This window comes from Schistocerca piceifrons, chromosome 6 (assembly GCF_021461385.2).
Source record: "Schistocerca piceifrons isolate TAMUIC-IGC-003096 chromosome 6, iqSchPice1.1, whole genome shotgun sequence".
NCBI classification, from domain to species: domain Eukaryota; kingdom Metazoa; phylum Arthropoda; class Insecta; order Orthoptera; family Acrididae; genus Schistocerca; species Schistocerca piceifrons.
This window is the reverse complement of record NC_060143.1, coordinates 454,731,273-454,752,087: the sequence shown is the minus strand read 5'-3', so window position 1 is coordinate 454,752,087 and position 20,815 is coordinate 454,731,273.

Here is a 20,815-nt window from a genome sequence, read left to right as displayed (position 1 = left end):
CAACTTATGGTCTTGACAAGCAATGAAAGAAATGATGGCACCGTCTCTTCTGTGGAGCAATAGAAATTGCTTTTGTCAATCCTTACGTCATTTTCAGTGATCTACATGGGGCACTGCCACTGCTGGAATTCAGGCGTGTTGTGGCATTAGGGCTAATGAATGAACAGCAAGTGCCAAATCTCAAAAAGAGAAACTCTGGTAAAGATGAAATAACTCTCCCAAAGAGAACGAAGGATAACTTTTCTGTTCCGAAGGATGTACGTCTTGGCAACCGAGGAAACCATTTTGTAGTGTTCAGTTGCAAAAGAGGACGATGCGAAATGTGTGCGAAAAATAAAATTCAGTCGAGACCACATTCACAATGTAGTACATGTAAAGTATATTTGTGCTGCAATGAAAAAAAGAACTGTTTCCTACGATTTCATGAGGTATCACTAAATATGTGATATGTATACACTGTCAAAAATGTATAGCTAAGTTACTATGCATTGTGAAGTTGCTCTAGAATAAATTTATGCGAAATTTTTAAAAAAAATCAGAAATATCATATTTCTGTTAATTAATTTTCTAATGTAAAAATATTTAATATTTACGTGGAATAAAGTACAAGTTAAAAAAATTGGATCATTTTTCTGTGCATGTTGTGATTCTGTCCATGGAGTCTGATGGTACTTCTGAGTACCAGGAGAGAAAAAAGTTGTGCAAAATAAAATAAAATTTTACAAAAAATTCTACCGTCATTTGAGGCCACAATAGCATAAATTCTGCAAAGAAAATGTTAAAAAGCAAATTTATTCTTATGTCAGGAAACAAAAGGTTAAGAAAATAAGAAAAACAATATAATTACTGCATGAATTGTTAGAGCGAAGTGAAAATGAAACTGAAGATTAGGTAGCACTTCAAGTTTATTGTTACTATCTCACATGAACCTTCTAGGCCGTTTGTATTGCAAAAGTTTTTTCTGCGCTGTGGATTTAGGTTGTTTTGGCAATTAATGAATTTGTTGATTAAAAAATTGCAAGAAATACAAAAACAAATCAATTATGTTTTTTGCAGGTCTCATTGGTTTTGCAAATTAATACTGTCTAAAGAAGGAAAAACATGCAACAAAACAAAATAGGATTCAATGTTTACAGTATAATAAAACTACCTATGCTTGTTGCATATCATCAGTAGGTCAAATTAATAATTCATTCCATAAGGATGACACACATTCACTATCAGGAACCAGTCTTATTTCGCTCTTATATGTTCTTTAGCATCTTTGTAATGCTTTTAATTAGGCTACTGTGATTTCTTCCTACGATCAAATTTCAAGGGAAAGTTATTGGTCTGTGGGCCATAAATTAACTCCTTTGCTTCCAGAACTCCTTGGTTTTTAATGGTAATGATGAAATTTTGAAATGGTTAGTCGTACCCTGTCAGCCCCTGGAATATGTCTTCTCGATATCTCAACAAAAAAGCAAGTCTTCTTATAAATTGATGGCCACCACTTCTTGAAGTCTAATATTTCCTTTCCATCCACAAAGTGCACAATGAGCTTACAGTCTGCGGTTACCTTCAGCTCAATTAATTCATAGATTTTATACATTCTCTCGATTTACTTGAATGCTCTTTAATATCGCAAATGTCCGCCCAATAGCTGAGTGGTCAGCGTGACGGATTGCCGTCCTACGGCCCAGGTTCGATTCCCGGCTGTGTCGGAGATTTTCTCCGCTGAGGGACTGGGTGTTGTGCTATCTTCATTATCATTTCATCCCCATCCGGCGCGCAGGTCGCCCAGTGTGGCGTCGAATGTTGTAAGACCTGCACCAAGGCAGCTGGACCTGCCCTGCAAGGGGCCTCCTGGCCAATGACGCCAAGCGCTCATTTCCAATATCGAAAATACCCCGTCAAATGTCAGGAATGGATAAATGTGGTTAGGATTAAAATTTTCTGTCATTGCAAACCTGTTTAACTCCACAAGGCCCGCCTGCGGGTTCAGGGTTAAGAATAGGCCCGAGGTAGTCCTGCCTGTTGTAAGAGGCTACTAAAAGAAGTCTCACACCTTTCGGCTTTTGTGTGATGGTCCCCTGTAGGGTTTGACTTCATTCTTCAAAGTTTTCCGAAGAGCGAGCCAATTGGGAAAGGGCGTGTCCATCGTGCCTTGAGATCTGTAGCCCGCTTTCTCGTCGTCGCATTGCAGTCCCCCTCATTCTCCATCTCTTGGGCGAGGACACCTTCCTGGGTGCGTTTCCCACCATGCACTATGCAGTGTCGCTTTCTGCACCGACAATGACCATGGGCTTGGTTGCACCTGATATCCAGCACAGTAGCCAGTCCATTGTGGTGGGGCGGCCATGTACCCTGTTGGCTGTAGCCCCCTGACACCACAGGGATCGCTCTGCTGATACCTGCACAATTAACTCCCCACGTATGCCATGGAGTAGGTGCCCATCCCCCTGAGAGATTGGGACTCTCAGCAATGGCCATCCTGCCAGGTGGCCTTTACTGCACCTGGGTAGCGCCCGTGGGGAGGGCTCCTGGTCGGAGTGGGTGGCATCAGGGTGGATGATACACAATGAAGTGTACAAAGTCATCACTTACTAGTGATCAAACACTGGCAGTCTCTAAGCGTTCTAAGTCTCAGTGCAATGCACGAAAGTATGACCCTAAATCATTCCCCTCCCTGGCCACAAGGACAAGGATGACAGCGAACCTTATTCACCCCAATACCTCGTATGTATAAAAACTGGTAGGGACTCCTTTGTTTCAACGCAGCCACAGTTTTCTTGAAGACCATTTAGAGGACAAATTTGGGGAGGTGGAGGGCTTGTCCTAAATGCAGTCAGGGTCAGTCTTGGTAAGAAGGGCATCGTCTGCCCAGTCACAGGCATTACTCGCTTGTGACAAGCTGGGGGATGTTTCCTTTACCATCACGCCCCATAAAGGCTTAAGTGTGGTCCAGGGTATTATATTGCATAGGGACCTTCTTTTGCAGTCTGTCGACGAGCTGCGCGCCAACTTAGAGTGACGAGGCGTTCATTTTGTCTGGCGCGTCCAGTGGGGTCCAAGGGATAATCAGGTTGCTACCTGTGCCTTGAGCATGGCCTTCGAGGGTGACATATTGCCCGAGAAGGTCAAGGTGATGGTCTACTGCTGTGATGTAAAGCTATATATCCATCCCCCTATGCAGTGCTTTAAGTGCTGGACGTTAGGCCATGTGCCTTCCCGATGTACTTCCAGCATCACACGTCGAGACTGTGGACGTCCATCACATCACAGTACTCCATGTGCCCCGCCTCCCATCTGAGTCAACTGCAGAAAGCATCATTCCCCTTTCTAGCCAGATTGCAGGATTTTACAGCACGAAGGGAAACTCATTGAATACAAGAGCCTGGACGGACTGACCTACACTAAGAGGAAATTTAAGCGTCTACATCCTGTGGCTATGACCTCCTCTTATGCCACCACTGCGAGAACAGTTGTGGACCCATCCGTTCCGCGAATTCCGGTCGGCTCTCCGAGACAGAAGACTACACCTGCCCCCTTGAGATGAGGGGGGGGGGGGGGGCACTTCCCTCCCTGTCGCTCCCACACAATCTACCTTGGGAGCACCGCCGCCCCTCCCCACCCATCAGGGACACCACTCCTCACTTCTCAGCCAGAGAAGCGTAAGTCCTCTTCGGTACCTCTTCTAGGAGGGGTCACTCCCTTTGCAAGTTTCTGCTAGTGGGAGAGAAGATTCCCCTCAGGGGCTGAAGTGCCCAAAAGCAGTTGATAGTAGAGCTTCACGATCATCCTCAGTCCCAGAACTGAATACGTCAAGCCCTCCCAGCCAGAGAAACCCAAGGAGCAGTGAGAGGAATCAAAAAATAACACCCCCAAGACCAAGGGACTTGAGGTGGCAAGCACACCACCGCTACCTACAAGCTTTGCTTCTGAGGATGAGGTGGAAATTCTGGCGTCCACTGAGCACCTAGATCTCGCTGGACCCTCAGACACCAAGGATACAGATTGCTCGGGAAATAAATCGGTGGCAGCAGGTGACCCTGAGGTATACTGCCTCACTGAATGTTCCATGCCTTCCCAGCCTCACGATCACGTCATCCTCCAGTGGAATTGCGGCGGTCTTTTCCACCACCTGGCTGAGCTACAGCAACTGTTAAGCTTTACACCCGCTTTCTGCATTGCCCTCCAGGAAACCTGGTTCCTGGCAATGCGGAACCCTCCCCTCTGCAGTTATAAGGGATATTACAGGAACTGTAGGGACTATAATGAAGTATCAGGTGGAGTTCACGTCTATGTCATGAACTCAGTATGCAATGAACCTGTGCCCCTTCAAAAACCACTTGAAGCTATGGTTGTCAGAATAAGGACGACGCAGGAAATAACTGTCTGCAGCGTATGTCTTCCTCCAGATGGTGCGGTACCACTGAACACATTGGCTGCACTGACTGAACACCCTAATCCTTTCCTACTTTTGGGAGATTTTAACGCTCATAACCCCTTGTGGGGTGGCACCGTGCTTACTGGCCGAGGCTGAGATGTCAAAACTTTACTGTCACAACTCGACCTCTGCCTCTTAAGTACAGGTGCAACCATAAATTTCAGTGTGGCACATGGCACATATTCGGCCATTGATCTCTCGGTTTGCAGTCCTGGCCTTCTCCCATTTATCCACTGGAGAGCACATGACGACCTGTGTGGTAGTGATCACTTCCCCATCTTCCTGTCACTGCCCCGATGTCAGGCCCATGGACACCTGCCCATATGGGCTTTAAACAAAGTGGACTGGGAAACTTTCACCTTTGCTGTCACCATTTGTAACCTCATGTAACCTCCCCAAAAAATAAAATAATATAAATAATATTCACATTTAGTGTAACCTCCCAACAGAAAAATTCCTAAATCTCCCAACAGTAAAAAATATAACTATGTCGTTCACATTCAGTATAACCTACCAACAGAAAAATTGCGTAACCTATCAATAATAAAATGTGACTAATCTCTCAATAATAAAATGTGACTCACTTATAACCTTTCAATAATTGACTGTCAATTTAACCTGGTAAATTTTGGACGTCAGCAGTGCTGCGTCATGGCCCTGAAAGATCATACTGAATAAACTGAAAATTCTTACCTCAGTCTAGTCGCATATATATCTGCTCCTACATGAAACTAAACTTTTCTGGCACAGTCCAGTGCAATGCTGGCCGATAGATTTGTCATGCATAAAAAGAAACAACAGATTTTTCTTTACAATAATCGGGATGACCATGGATTGGAGAAATTAGTGAATTCTTTAAATTGAGATGAATGATTGTCAAAAGTTACTTTTTATGAGAAAGATTATTATTAACAGATTTTTTTAAACCATTTACATGGGACTTGATATAACAATACTACATATGCGCGACTCTGCTTTTGCCTTATACTACAACGCTCAGGCTCCGCCATCGCTCCACACGACCGGCCCAGCCAACTTCACACACCAGACTGCTCGCTACTACTACTACTAACACACAGTTCCTACTGCAGTCAACACTGCTCTTTGGTCTGAGATTCTCTTATAGCTTAAATATCGCAGGCAGCGCGTGAGCAATCCATCGAAATTACATCTGCTCGAGTGCGCTAGCAACAAATTCCTTAATCATCGACCTCTTACATAACCCTCCACTGCGGGGGAGGGGGGGGGGGCAAAAATTTGGCAGCGATGGTGAGTCAATCGGACTTGCCATGAGCAACAAATTTTTTTAATAATCTATTTAGTTATTAATTCTACAATCACAGAAGTATATACATTATTGATAAGTGCAGAACATATTAAGAAAAGACAAAATGTATACGCAATGAGTACAAAATGAATTAACAAATATCATAAAGTGCACACGCACTCTATAACTCTTTAGCATTTTTACATGAATTAGACATATAAAGGAGTGAAATAAAGTGCACAAGCACTGTAGAAGTCTTTAGCATATTTACATGAACTGAATACATTAACAAATGAAATAAAGTGCACACACACTGTAAAAGTCTTTAGCATTTTACAAGAACTGAAAACATTAACAAATGAAATAAAGTGCACACGCACTGTAAAAGTCTTTAGCATTTTACAAGAATTTAAACGCACTGTTTAAGTCTTTACCGTTTTACAAGAACTGGGAAAGGAATGGGAAGGATTGCACCATGGTTGCAGCACAGTAGGTTGCACGTAGCTGCACTGAAAGTCCATATCTTTCTACAGAAGCACAACACCAACTGTGACAATCTGAATTTCTCTTCCCTGAAGTATTTATCAGTGTAGCCAAGACACTGAAATGTTGTATTAATATTCAATGTTATCATTTTGGTAGTACATTAGGTACACCAAACAGTAGAACCATAATAACATCTCCATTGTTCAAGGTGGTGGACACCTTGATATGTCAACACCACATTCTTTTAGAATCCATACTCTTACAGCAACGTAGAATTAGTGCAAAAACCAAATATAGTGCTCCATGATCATGAGGATGGACAGGACAAACGGATATTGCGGTAATTGCTGGTAATTAGGTCAGAAGGTGGAGGACACATTAAGTCTTATGCTAGTCATCATTCAGAATTACACTAGTGTATCAACCGATCTGAATAATTATTGGCATTCATTGGCTATTTACACAGCATTTAAGTAGTATATATATGGAGTATTACAGAACATTATTCATAAGTCATCTCATTATTGTAATCATCGGCATTCATTGGCTAGTTACTAAACATGTAGTAAGTATTGAGTATTACTAAACACTATTCATAACTCATCTCATTGCAATAATTATTGGCATTCATTTATGGAGTATAACATAATATTATTAAGAAGTCATTTCATTGCAGTAATTATTGGCATAGCATTTATGAATAAGTCATCTCATTACAGTAACCAGTGGCATTCATTGTCCACTTACAAAGCATTTTTTTATGCATTACTCAGAAGTCATCATTCAAAACAAGAGTTAATTATTGGCATAGCATTTATGCACAAGTCATCATACAGTATTACTCAGAACTCATCATTCAAGTGACAAAGGACATATTTAAAATGTAACACACTGTAACTATTACTCAAGGTCTGTAGTCCAATAATACATAGATATAATGCATTCAATACATCAGAGAAATTTGCATTATATTTAGGACTAGAAATATATCTTAAACTGGTAGCATTATTTAATTGTATACCGGTAATAGTTGGGACTGGTAATAATTTTTTTTTTTTTTTTTTGCTAGCAATGCATTGCGTGGGATTGATAATTACTCGCTGGGGCATAAAAATATTTGCTTCTGACTTATTGCTGGAAATAAGGACTAATAACGTCATTCGTCATGAGTCAGCTGCAGCAGGGTTATGAAACAAAGACAGTATATGTGATCGCATTCATAAATGATAGACACAACTGGGTAAAAAAGATGCAAGTACTAGAACAGATTTAATAATTAAGTGCTTATAGCATATTAGTATCATGAAAAGTATCTCCTGGAAAAAATACAAAGTGGATTATTGAGCTGAAAAGAAAAAAATGTATATTATGCTGAAAAGTGGTAAGCTTCGAATTAACAGGTAATGAAACGTGTACTTAATACGTATGTACTCTAGTTGTCTTTCCCAAAAACATTCAGTCATTATCCTATGCGACATAAGACATACTGTCAAAAGGAACTGCAGCAAATACTTAAATAACTACATAACATCTCCTAACTAATACAAAATATATAAACCTCATCATTATCATCATCTGCAAAGAAAAACTTCATTATTCATATTACCATATTCTTCATCATTATTATCATCTGCAAAGAAAAACTTCATTACTCATATTACCATAAATTCATCATTATCATCATCTGCAAAGAAAAACATCATTATTCCTATTACCATATTCTTCATACAACTATTCATCATCATTTACTATCATCTGCAAAAAAATAGACACTTCATTATTCATTATTCATATTACCATTTACTTCATACAACTATTCATAGTATAGAGTTTCTTACTTCTAGCATATTTCGTCACTAAAATTAACATGTGTAATTCTGTCTGACAGCTTGTAATAATCGCCTCGTATTCTGAAAGAAAAGTAATTGGTCAAGACTGCTGTCATACGATGTGTATAGTATATTCTTGTTAATTCTGATCCATTTACTCTTCATGACAAGTTATTGCATTTTCTTTCGTTCATTCCGAAGGCGAAATTCCCATTTCATAGTAAACCACTGTGGTTGTATAATTTATTTCTTTTACACGTTATTGCTTTCTGAAAATGATGAATAAGGATTAATATCTTGCATTTAAATCATATACCCATTAAATGAAAACTTCTTTCTAGTGATATAACTAAGCATACAGCATAGCATGACAGAAAACATATTAGGTCAAAAACTTAGACAGTTTTCAAGTGCAAAAATGTAACACAGTATCATAATATAGTAGCAAAAAATGTAGAATAGTCAAGATATTGAGATATCATAAAGCAAAAATGTTAAAGTTAACTGGTGTTTGTTACATCTTAAAGATTTAATAGTGCATACAAAGAAAATTTCTCCTTTCGATAGGGAAACAATAACATATACACAAAAAAAATAATGGAAAATGTGCACGGTCTGATGTCTAACGACAAGAAAAGCGACCTGCTAACCTTACCTTGCCGGGCACTTGCCAAGAAAAAAATACGATCATTATCAGTAAGTAGTCACATAAATAGAATTGCATAAGTAGTCATATAAATATCAGGAAATGACATTACAGTGTGACAAATCATAAAGTATGCTCATTCAATAAAAGGTTTAATATTGGAGACATGGTGACTGCCTTTGCTTTTCCTGGTTCTCAAAGTTTCGACATGTACTACATTGGGGTGAGGAATGTGCGAGTTCTATATGGACCTGCGTATAGAAGCTCAAATTTACTGCATCTACCTTTTCCTCTGTTGGATAAATAGTGTGTGCGTACTAATAACTTCTGTCCTATGTGAAAGTCACGGCGTGTACAAACCTGTTTTTGCTGTCTTCTCCGGCGCTCTGCGGCACGCTTGATGTTGTTGAGTGCAATGTCAATTATTTCATGGTGGCGTAGTCGACGAGATGTAGGAAAAGATACTTATTTTTTAATTTTGTTAGGTGGTTCAACATAGCATAGTAGATTCATTTGGTGTGGAGTTAATTACATCCTGGAATGAGAGTATGTGTGCGTCCCAATCAATATGTTTTTTTATGGCAGTATATTCTACATAGTTTACCAATTTCTTTCATCAGTCGTTCACAAGGGTTCGAAGAAGCGTGATACTTGGACATATAGATCGGAGAAATGTTTCTAGCTCGTAACATACGGGTCCATATCGCAGATCGAAATTGTGGTCCATTGTCGGAAATTACTTTCAATACGTGCCCTACATGAAATAGAAAATGTTTTACAAATGCATTCGAAACAGATTTAGCAGTAGCTTTGCGTAACGGAGTGAAGGTAACAAATTTCGAAGTAAGTTCAACAGCGACAAAGATGTAACAAAAACCTCTATTAGATCTGGGAATCGGACCAAAAATGTCTACAGCGGCCAAGTGTCTCAATTTAACGGGTACGATGGGATGTAACTGAGGAATATGTGAAGTCGTGTCTGATTTAGCTTTCTGGCAGATTTTCATAAAGAAAATGCCTAAATCTCGTAAATGCCCCTACAACACATAATGTTTCAAGTTCTGTGACAGAATAATTGCATTCAGCAAGTGACAGAATGCGACTTACAAAGGCGATGTTTTTAATTACTGTAGCACCGTCTTCTTCAATTTCCTGAAAAATGTGTACGCCTAAAGCGGTGTTAGAACTGTCGGTGGCAATGGAAAAATTTCTAGTAGGATCTGGGTGTGATAAAAGTGGTGCATTCAACAAGGCATGTTTCAGATTAACAAACTCAGACAGTGCTTGGCTATTCCAGGACCAAATAGTGTTTTTACCCGTCAACTGCTATAATCTAGGGGTGTCTAAAGCAGGGTAATGAATAAATTTACGGAAAAAGTTCATTAATCCCAGAAAGCTGCGTAATTGTTTCTTTGTCGTTGGAACAGTAATGTCATGTAAAGCTTGAAGCTTTTCCGGGTCAGGCGCAATGCCTTCTGCTGAAATTACATGTCCAAGAAATTTTATAGAAGTCTTGCCAAAGCGTGAGTTGCTAAGATTAACTGTGAGACCTTGTGCACGAAAAGTTTGCAACAGTTGTTCAAGAATCAAATTGTGTTCAGGCCAGTTAGCTTCTGCAATAAGGATGTCGTCTACATACGTTGTGATTCTGTCTTTAAGTTCTGTCGGAAGTATAGTATTCAAACCGAGAATAAATGCAGCTGAAGAAATTGTTAAACCGAACGGTAATTTGCAAAATTGATAACAGTCACCAAAACAGAGAAATGCTATGTACTTTCTGCAGTTCGGATGGAGCTGAATTTGCCAAAATCCCGATTTCAAATCTAATGTGGAATAAATAGCAGTACCATGAAATTTCTGTAGAGGTACTTCTAGTGACTGTGGGCGATCTGTTTCATTAATAACAATGTCATTGATGTGACGCGAATCAAGTACGAGGCGAAGTGATCGAACCTTTTTCTTAACAATATGGAGCGGGTTTATGTACGGACTAACTGCCGGTTCAATAATACCTTGGTCAAGCATAGCTTGCAATTCTTTCTTAACTTGCTCTCTGTGAATATACGGAATGGAATAATGTTTGGCTTTAAACGTGTCGTGCTGTTTAACTTGAAATTCATACATGAAACCGGACATAGTACCAGGGATGTTGTCAAAAACTGGAGCTTGCTGTAAAACAATATTGCGGAGTTGAGTACGTTCGACGTCTGTATTTGCACTGCTTTGTTTTACTTTATCACAAATCATCTGCATAACGTCATAGCTTCGTCTGGTGTATTATAACTGTGTACGTACGTATCGGTGAACAATGTCGAATGACTGTCTATGTTACGCAATGTAGAAATGACCTCTGTTCATGATGCAATTCAGTGTTCAACTGTTTGATAGTATTAATTTCGTCTGATACTGTAGCAATGTTGTTGTCTACGTATGATTCTGCTTTCGTAAACAATTTACGCTTATCTTCCTGTCTCTGTGCAGTAATTGTTTCCATGACTTGTTTCTTTACTTTATTCTGTTCCTGTATGAATTTATGGTAACGCGTTTCACTGTTTTGTAGGTGGTGATTAAAACGTTCGTCAACTTGGCTGTTTTGTTCATCAAATTTCTTATCTACTTTCGCATCAAGTGTGCGTGAAAGTTCTGCTGACATTAATTTAAACTCGTTGCATAACTGTGTTGCGTTTTCTGAACACTGTTTAGCAACTGCACTAATTTCATCTCTAAGTAAATTTGTTGTGTCTGCATGCGAATTATGTAATTCCTGTGCAACGGATCTAATTTCTTCACTACTATTCCTAGCACAAGCCTTAATTTCCTCACGTAAGTGTTCTTTAGTATCATGACATTGCACGGCAACGGCTGCAATCTGTTCATTAATCCGTTTAAAGTTCTCATTAATTTGTTTGATCGACCTGTCGCGTTTTTCATTCAACTGTTTGAAACTTTCATTAAGTTGTTTGTTCGATTCATTAAGGTTGTCATGTTTTTCATTCAACTGTTTGAAATTTTCATTAATTTCCTGTTTGAGATTTTCATTAAGTTGTTGTTTGAGATTTTCATTAAGTTGTAGCAATAATGCCATAACTCGATCCATCCCAAAATTAGCTATTTTCTGTGCTGTGTGATGGTGTATCTGCAAGTGTCACGTTTTGTGAAACCATTTGGTCATTTTCTGATTCAGGAAAAGGTTTGCTAATTAGATGTGCACTGTTGGTCACTACATCGGAATCAAATAAATCTGACGTACTTCGAGTACATTGTTCACCTTCGTTAGAAACAATTATCTGTTCGCTACGTAAATTTTGCAAATCAGGCGTGTCAAACTGGGCAGTGTTCATTGTAGCAGAACGTGCCGCGTCATCAATTGTCGTTAAATTAAGTGTGGACATCACTGAATTTATTTGTTCATCATTTGAAATAAAATCATTACTAGTGGTCGGTATGCACTGATTATCTGTAATTTGAGGATTATAATTATGACACTGAGTGTCGCTAGTATTATCGGTCAAATTATTCAAGTCGGCTTTTTCATTCATTACGGATCGCGATGTACTGTTAGCAGTTTTTCCGGCATTTTCACAACTCGAAATTAAACATAAAATCAAACAAAGACGAACATAAATTTCCTCAGAAGGCCACCCGACGAAGTTGAAGATGGACAGATGGAAATACTGAGAGGAAAAGAAAAAATATTACTAAGTAAGTTCAGATGCGCTCCTTAGTTGGACGCAACTAATAAAAAACGACATTTTAAATACCGTAATATAAAAATTCCGACATAATGTTAAGTACTTGTACGTGTGTCTGTGTTTGTGTGTGCACTAGTATGAGACCTCCAGTATAATTTGTTTATTATAAAACATTATTTTGATGTATGTGTGTTAGAGATTAGCTGAATCGATCGTGTCTGGGTATCATAAATGTGTTAACATCAGTGGTAGAATTAGGTCCCAAGTGAAACTCAATTCATTAAGAAGATACAGTTGTGGAAAAAAGTTGAATGCTAGTTTCCCATATAATTCTTGAATTATATCTGTGATAATTGAAAGAAAATGGAAGCTATTCTCATGTGCGAAGAGTCACAATATCAATCCATCAAATGAATCACGAAAAGTTGGGTGTCGAGTGATGGGCTCTTTCTATCTACAGTGCATACGTCCTCGTGCTTGCGTCACTAAATCGATGTATGAATGTGGTTGTGTGCTGTGACTGTTGCGTGATTAGGCTCTTTCAGCACACGGTGGCCTTTAGGTACAGCAAAAGTCGGCACTAAAGGTGGGTCTGGTCTAGCGGAGAAGGGGCGAATGAGATCGCGGATGAGTCACGTTCCAGAAATTGAATTGCATCGCTGAGTGGAGGTTGCAGTGACTGATGATACGCTTTGCTCCATCATGGCCGTACGTGCGCTGGCGTCAGTAGGGCAATATACTGTATTTCTCCTATTGTGCAAGTCCGCTTACTCTTTCTGAAACTCCTCTACATCATGCCTCTCGTTTCATATGAATGAGCAACAATGTCCATAAAGATATTGAACTGAACTCAAAAGACCGAATTTTTTAAAATAAAAATCGGAATAACTTCTCGAAAAACGAATAGGTGAATGATGTATCAGTGGGACATCAAAGCAAAGCACTTTCATATGATAACTGATCGATACAGCAAACGAGTTGGCGTAAAGTTTGCAACTGATACGATTTTCAATGAGAACATGGCTACTTACGTGCGGAATAGTCTAGCACAGCTGTTCCCAACATTTGTAGCTGTGAGGATCATGTCCTTTGGAAAAAAAAATTTAGTACTGTACAAGAAGCATTGAAAAATATTTATATTTTTCATGAAGAATAAATTTGTTTTATGTTCACGTAGCTGTCAAAGTGCATGAAAACTCAAAATCGAATGATACGTGTTAAAAATCGGATTTTTGAAATTGTGTGTCACCTGCGAGAGAATGAGTATCTGTATTGAAACTGGTTAATTTTAGCCTGAGTCAGGAATTCCGACACAGGGACTGGACAGTGTGGTGTAGTGGCTAACGCCCCCAACTCGCTTTCATGTTCAGCTCACTGGTTGGCCATCCAAGTATCAGTTTTCTGTGGTCACCCCGGTCATTCCAGCAAATGCCAGGATGATTGCTTAAAAGGGCCGTGGTTGCTTCCCTCCCCTCCAGTTGTAAAAAATCCGAGCAAAGCTCCATCTCTCATAATGTTAGCCGCGGAGAGGACGTAAAACCTGAATCGTCATTGCTTCTTATTGAGACAGGATATTAAACGAGCAAATTCCAAGAGAGTCGTTCTTGCTAACACTTCCGTCCGAGAACTTAACAACTCGACAAATTACTATTGGATCGTGGTATGTTATGTATTTACACCATGAGCAGCCAGTCTGTTTGAGTGTACACTTCTAGTCGCCTGGTGGCACACGATCTCGGTAAATTTCAACATGAAAAAGAAATAGTGGCATTCCGCCTTAGCAGCTTCTTTTTATCCGTTGTTTCCGTTAGGTTTCCACATGGCAGAATGGACGCTTCCCTCGTAAGTCTTACACTATAGCGACAGGGCATTTCAATTCTTATTTCATTATGTACTCGTTGACCTTGACGACTGACGAGTGAAACCACTCAACCTCCCGATAACTTTTACCTCGGCTTGGACTCTCGACCAATGCTGTGCTTACGGCCCAGTGCTACGCTGCCCTCGGTCCACAAGTGGGCCGCTGCCCATTGTTCTGGAACCGTTGGTCTACCAGAATAACAAACCAACTATTACCTGCGGTGAATCAAATGATGGAACGTAAACAATGAGCAGTAGCTAAATTGGATACAGCGTCACTCAAACCATCAAACAGTGTAAAACGAATTTGTTAACGTATCAGAAAAATAATGGGTCAAAAATCCATAACAAAATAAGCAGATAATAAAAGACAAGGAAACTATTTTCTTCTTTCTGGTTACATGCGGCTCCTTACGAATTCCTCTCCTCTGAAACTTCTACATCTCAGATCAGTATTTACAGCGTATGTCCTTAATTATTTGGTGGATGTATTCCAATCTCTGGCTTTCCCTACAGTTTTTACCCGGTACACCTCTCTCTAGTGCCAGGGAATTTATTCCGCGATGTCTTAGTACATGTACTATCATCCTGTCCGTTCTTTTCATCGGTTTTCCAAATGTTTCTATCGTTCTGCGGAGGACCACCTCATCCACTATTTTATTAGCTCACGCCATTTATAATGGTTTTGTGTAGCACCCCATCTTAAGTGCTGTGTTTCTCTTGTGTTCCGGTTTTTCCGCAGTCCGTGCTTGGCTATCTTATAACCCTGTGCTCGAAACGTACATTCAGTTTGATACTAGCAGACTTCTTTTCGCCTTTAAAGCCCTATTTACTTGTGTTAATCTGCTTCTTATGTTCTCCTTACTTCGTCCATCGTGTGGTTTTTTTTTTTTTTTTTTTTTTTTTTTTTTTGCTTCAAAGGTTTCACTTTGTATAATTCGTGAGCTGCAATTTTGATGTTAAGTTTATCGCTACTCTCGTTTATGTTACTTCTCATTACGTTCTTCGGATTACTCTCAATCTAGAGTTCCTACGAGTCCTCTTCGCTTTTACTGAGTATATTAATGTCATCAGCAGTATTATCACCGATACCGCTTCATCCACAATTTTATCTTCTCTTCAATCTTTCTTTTATTTCCGTCATCGCTTCCTCGACCGGCAGGGTTACTGTGCGTGTGCCGTCCTGCACGGATCTTCTCATAGGAAAGTCTTTAGTATTCCCTGTCATGTTTGGCGCACACGTGTACTCCACGCGAGAATCGAAGTACAGCACATATTTTATATGGTAAGTGTATACACAGGACATGTGGCCTGTTATTGAAGAAGTGTCATAATGATCTCTCCATTGGCAAAAGATTCCGGAATAGTCCCCCATTCGGATCACCGGGAGGGGACTGCCAAGGGGGAGGTTACCATGAGAAAAAGATTGAATAATGAACGAAAGGATAACGTTCTACGAGTCGGGGCGTGGAATGTCAGAAGCCTGAACGTGGTAGGCAAACTAGAAAATCTGAAAATGGAAATGCAAAGGCTCAATCTAGATACAGTAGGGGTCAGTGAAGTGAAGTGGAAGGAAGACAAAGATTTCTGGTCATATGAGTATCGGGTAATATCAACAGCAGCAGAGAATGGTATAACAGGTGTAGGATTCGTTATGAATAGCAAGGTAGGGCAGAGGGTGTGTTACTGTGAACAGTTCAGTGACCGGGTTGTTCTAATCAGAATCGACAGCAGACCAACACCGACAACGATAGTTCAGGTATACATGCCGACGTCGCAAGCTGTAGATGAACAGATAGAGAAAGTGTATGAGGATATTGAAAGGGTAATGCAGTATGTAAAGGGGGACGAAAATCTAATAGTCATGGGCGACTGGAATGCAGTTGTAGGGGAAGGAGTAGAAGAAAAGGTTACAGGAGAATATGGGATTGGGACAAGGAATGAAAGAGGAGAAAGACTAATTGAGTTCTGTAACAAGTTTCAGCTAGTAATAGCGAATACCCTGTTCAAGAATCACAAGAGGAGGAGATATACTTGGAAAAGGCCGGGAGATACGGGAAGATTTCAATTAGATTACATCATGGTCAGACAGAGATTCCGAAATCAGATACTGGATTGTAAGGCGTACCCAGGAGCAGATATAGACTCAGATCACAATATAGTAGTGATGAAGAGTAGGTTGCAGTTCAAGACATTAGTCAGGAAGAATCAATGCGCAAAGAAGTGGGATACGGAAGTACTAAGGAATGACGAGATACGTTTGAAGTTCTCTAACGCTGTAGATACAGCAATAAGGAATAGCGCAGTAGGCAGTACAGTTGAAGAAGAATGGACATCTCTAAAAAGGGCCATCACAGAAGTTGGGAAGGAAAACATAGGTACAAAGAAGGTAGCTGCGAAGAAACCATGGGTAACAGAAGAAATACTTCAGTTGATTGATGAAAGGAGGAAGTACAAACATGTTCCGGGAAAATCAGGAATACAGAAATACAAGCCGCTGAGGAATGAAATAAATAGGAAGTGCAGGGAAGTTAAGACGAAATGGCTGCAGGAAAAATGTGAAGACATCGAAAAAGATATGATTGTCGGAAGGACAGACTCAGCATACAGGAAAGTCAAAACAACCTTTGATGACATTCAAAGCAACGGTGGTAACATTAAGAGTACAACGGGAATTTCACTGTTAAATGCAGAGGAGAGAGCAGATAGGTGGAAAGAATACATTTAAAGCCTGTATTAGGGTGAAGATTTGTCTGATGTGATAGAAGGAGAAACAGGAGTCGATTTAGAAGAGATAGGGGATCCAGTATTAGAATCTGAATTTAAAAGAGCTTTGGAGGACTTACGGTCAAATAAGGCAGAAGGGATAGATAGCATTCCATCAGAATTTCTAAAATCATTGGGGGAAGTGGTAACAAAACGACTATTCACTTTGGTGTGTAGAATATATGAGTCTGGCGATATACCATCTGACTTTCGGAAAAGCATCATCCACACAATTCCGAAGACGGCAAGAGCTGACAAGTGCGAGAATTATCGCACAATCAGCTTAACAGCTCATGCATCGAAGCTGCTTACAAGGATAATATACAGAAGAATGGAAAAGAAAATTGAGAATGCGCTAGCTGACGATCAGTTTGGCTTTAGGAAAAGTAAAGGGACGAGAGAGGCAATTCTGACGTTACGGCTAATAATGGAAGCAAGGCTAAAGAAAAATCAAGACACTTTCATAGGATTTGTCGACCTGGAAAAAGCGTTCGATAATATAAATTGGTGCAAGCTGTTCGAGATTCTGAAAAAAATAGGGGTAAGCTATAGGGAGAGACGTAAGACAAGGCTGTAGCCTTTCGCCCCTACTCTTCAATCTGTACATCGAGGAAGCAATGATGGAAATAAAAGAAAGGTTCAGGAGTGGAATTAAAATACAAGGTGAAAGGATATCAATGATACGATTCGCTGATTACATTGCTATCCTGAGTGACAGTGAAGAAGAATTAAATGATCTGCTGAACGGAATGAACAGTCTAATGAGTACACAGTATGGTTTGAGAGTAAATCGGAGAAAGACGAAGGTAATGAGAAGTAGTAGAAATGAGAACAGCGAGAAACTTAACATCACGATTGATGGTCACGAAGTCAATGAAGTTAAGGAATTCTGCTACCTAGGCAGTAAAATAACCAATGACGGACGGAGCAAGGAGGACATCAAAAGCAGACTCGCTACGGCAAAAAAGGCATTTCTGGCCAAGAGAAGTCTACTAATATCAAATACCGGCCTTAATTTGAGGGAGAAATTTCTGAGGATGTACGCCTGGAGTAAAGCATTGTATGGTAGTGAAACATGGACTGTGGGAAAACCGGAACAGAAGAGAATCGAAGTATTTGAGATGTGGTGCTATAGACGAATGTTGAAAATTAGGTGGACTGATAAGGTAAGGAATGAGGAGGTTCTACGCAGAATCGGAGAGGAAAGGAATATGCGGAAAACACTGATAAGGAGAAGGGACAGGATGATAGGACATCTGCTAAGACATAAGGGAATGACTTCCATGGTACTAGAGGGAGCTGTAGAGGGCAAAAACTGTAGAGGAAGACAGAGATTGGAATACGTCAAGCAAATAATTGAGGACGTAGGTTGCAAGTGCTACTCTGAGATGAAGGGGTTAGCGCAGGAAAGGAATTCGTGGCGGGCCGCATCAAACCAATCAGTAGACTGATGACAAAAAAAAAAAAAAAAATGAAAAATAAATAAATTTCCATTATATTTGAAATATGTTTGGATTGCTATTGTAGTACTAATTTATCGTTATTAATTAGATATAATGGCAGATCGCACTTCTGATGAAATGATTTGGATGCAATGGCTAGAGGAAGAACTGCAGACTGATAAGCCTTCCGATTGTGATTCTGATCAATGCAATGGGCATAAAAGCGAGGATAATGGTCGACCAGACGATCAAACTGGAAACAATGTTGTGGAAGAATCGGAAAAAGACAATGTGGAAATGGAAGAGAGCTTCAACAAGGCAAGTGAAGAAAAATCGGAAGAAGATAATGTCGACAAGGAAGAGAACTTCAAGAAGGCAAGTGAAGAATCTGATCTTCATTTTGGAAAAGGTAAAGCAAAATGGAATAAATTACCGCCTCGTCCTAATGTTAAAACGAACTCCAGCAATATCGTTCTTCGTATTCCTGGTCCAAAAGAAGAGGCAAAAAATGCTAAATCTGAAGTCGATGGCATTAACTTGATTATTGATGACAGAATTATAGAACTGATCGTGAAAAGTACCAATATTTATATAGAAACAATCAGGCACAAATTTTCTAGAGAACGTGATGTAAAATTTACAGATCAATATGAAATGCGTGCACCTCTTGTTATACTTTTTTTCACTGGTATGCTAAGGTCTTATAAGTTGAATACTTGCAAAACATGGGACAATGAGAAAGGCAGTGGTACTGAAAGAATCTATTTGACTATGTCGAGGAATAGATTTCATTTCTTGCTTCGTTGCCTCAGATTTGATGACGTAAGCACGAGAAATGAGAGAAAAAAGATCGAAAAATTGGCACCAATACGAGAACTTATGGATTTGATGTCACAAAATTTTCAGAAGTACTACACTCAGTTGATGAGCAGCTGGTTGGTTTCCGTGGAAGATGTCCATTCAGACAGTTTATACCTACTAAACCTGCTCGTTATGGCCTGAAAGTGTTTGCATTAGTGCATTGTAGAATAATGTATACTGTGAATATGGAAATTTAGTGCGAAAAACAGCCGGCGGGGCCTTTTGATGTAAGCAAGGCAGGAAAGGACGTCATGATACTTCCGAAAAAGAGAGCTTAGGCACAGGACGTAACACGACGGGCGATAATAGGTTCACTAGCTATCTTCCGCTGCAAGAACTGCTGGAGAAAAAGACAACTTGTGTTGGAACAATCAGACACAACGGAAAAGAAATACCTCAGGAATTTTTACCCAGCAAATCTCGAGAAATAAACGATTCTGCTTTCGACTTTAGACATGATGAAACACTTGTATCCTACTGCGAAAGGAAAAAGAAAGCAGTAATTTTACTTTCAAGTATGCACAATGATACAGCGATTGACGAGTCCATCAGTTCAAAAAACAAACCAGAGATCGTTACATTCTACAATTGCACAAAAGTTGGAGTTGTCGTACTCCATCAACTTTGTTCAAATTATGATACAACAAGAACTACTAAAAGATGGCCAACAGCAATTTTTTACAATATTTTGAATATCGCCGCTATCACTGCTTTATGCATTTCTTCAGCAAACAAAAACTGTGTCAAAGTGAAACGAGCTGATTTTTCCTGACGAAATTAGTTGGGACACGGTGAAACGGCAGATTCAAGAACGCATGAAACAGTCCTTGATACCCAGACAACTAAAAATTCGAGGACTGATGTTGTTAGGAGAGGGATCAGAAGAGAAATGGAAATAGCTAAAAAAAAAAAAAAAAAAAAAAAAAAAAAAAAAAAAAAAAAAAAGAATTCAAAGGACGTTGTAAAGTATGTGTCTGATCAAGAAATAAGTCAACACGATGAGTGTGTGCAAAATGTAACAAATGGGTGCGCGTTGAACATTCAACAACTGGCGTTGTTTGTAAGAATTGTATTTGATTTATTATTGTACATATCTACTGTGATTACTTTTTTGTTTATTGTGAGCTTCTTCATTAAAGTTATTTTGAATAGTTTAATTACTTCTTGTGTAATGTACCATGTTGTAAGTAATAAATGGGTGGAGTGACAAAAACTCATCTCACGTTTCAAAAATTATTTGTTTAATTCCTTCCCTCGTTTCAAAAGTATTAGTAACGAATTTATTCATGCATTGCCTAGGACGTATAAAACAAATAAAGTAATTAAATAAAGAAGAAACGTATTTTAACAAAAAAAATGGTGGAGTACATTTGTACTCAGCGCGAGTATCTGTGTCCTCAAAACCCGAGCAAGTAGCGGAGGGTAAAGTCTTGCTTCCAGTATCAAGCGCAGCATCAGGACTGCCACTCTGGTGCCTGTGCCATTCCTAAAGCTAAACTCATCGTCATCTAACAGATCCTCAATTTTCGTTCTTCTG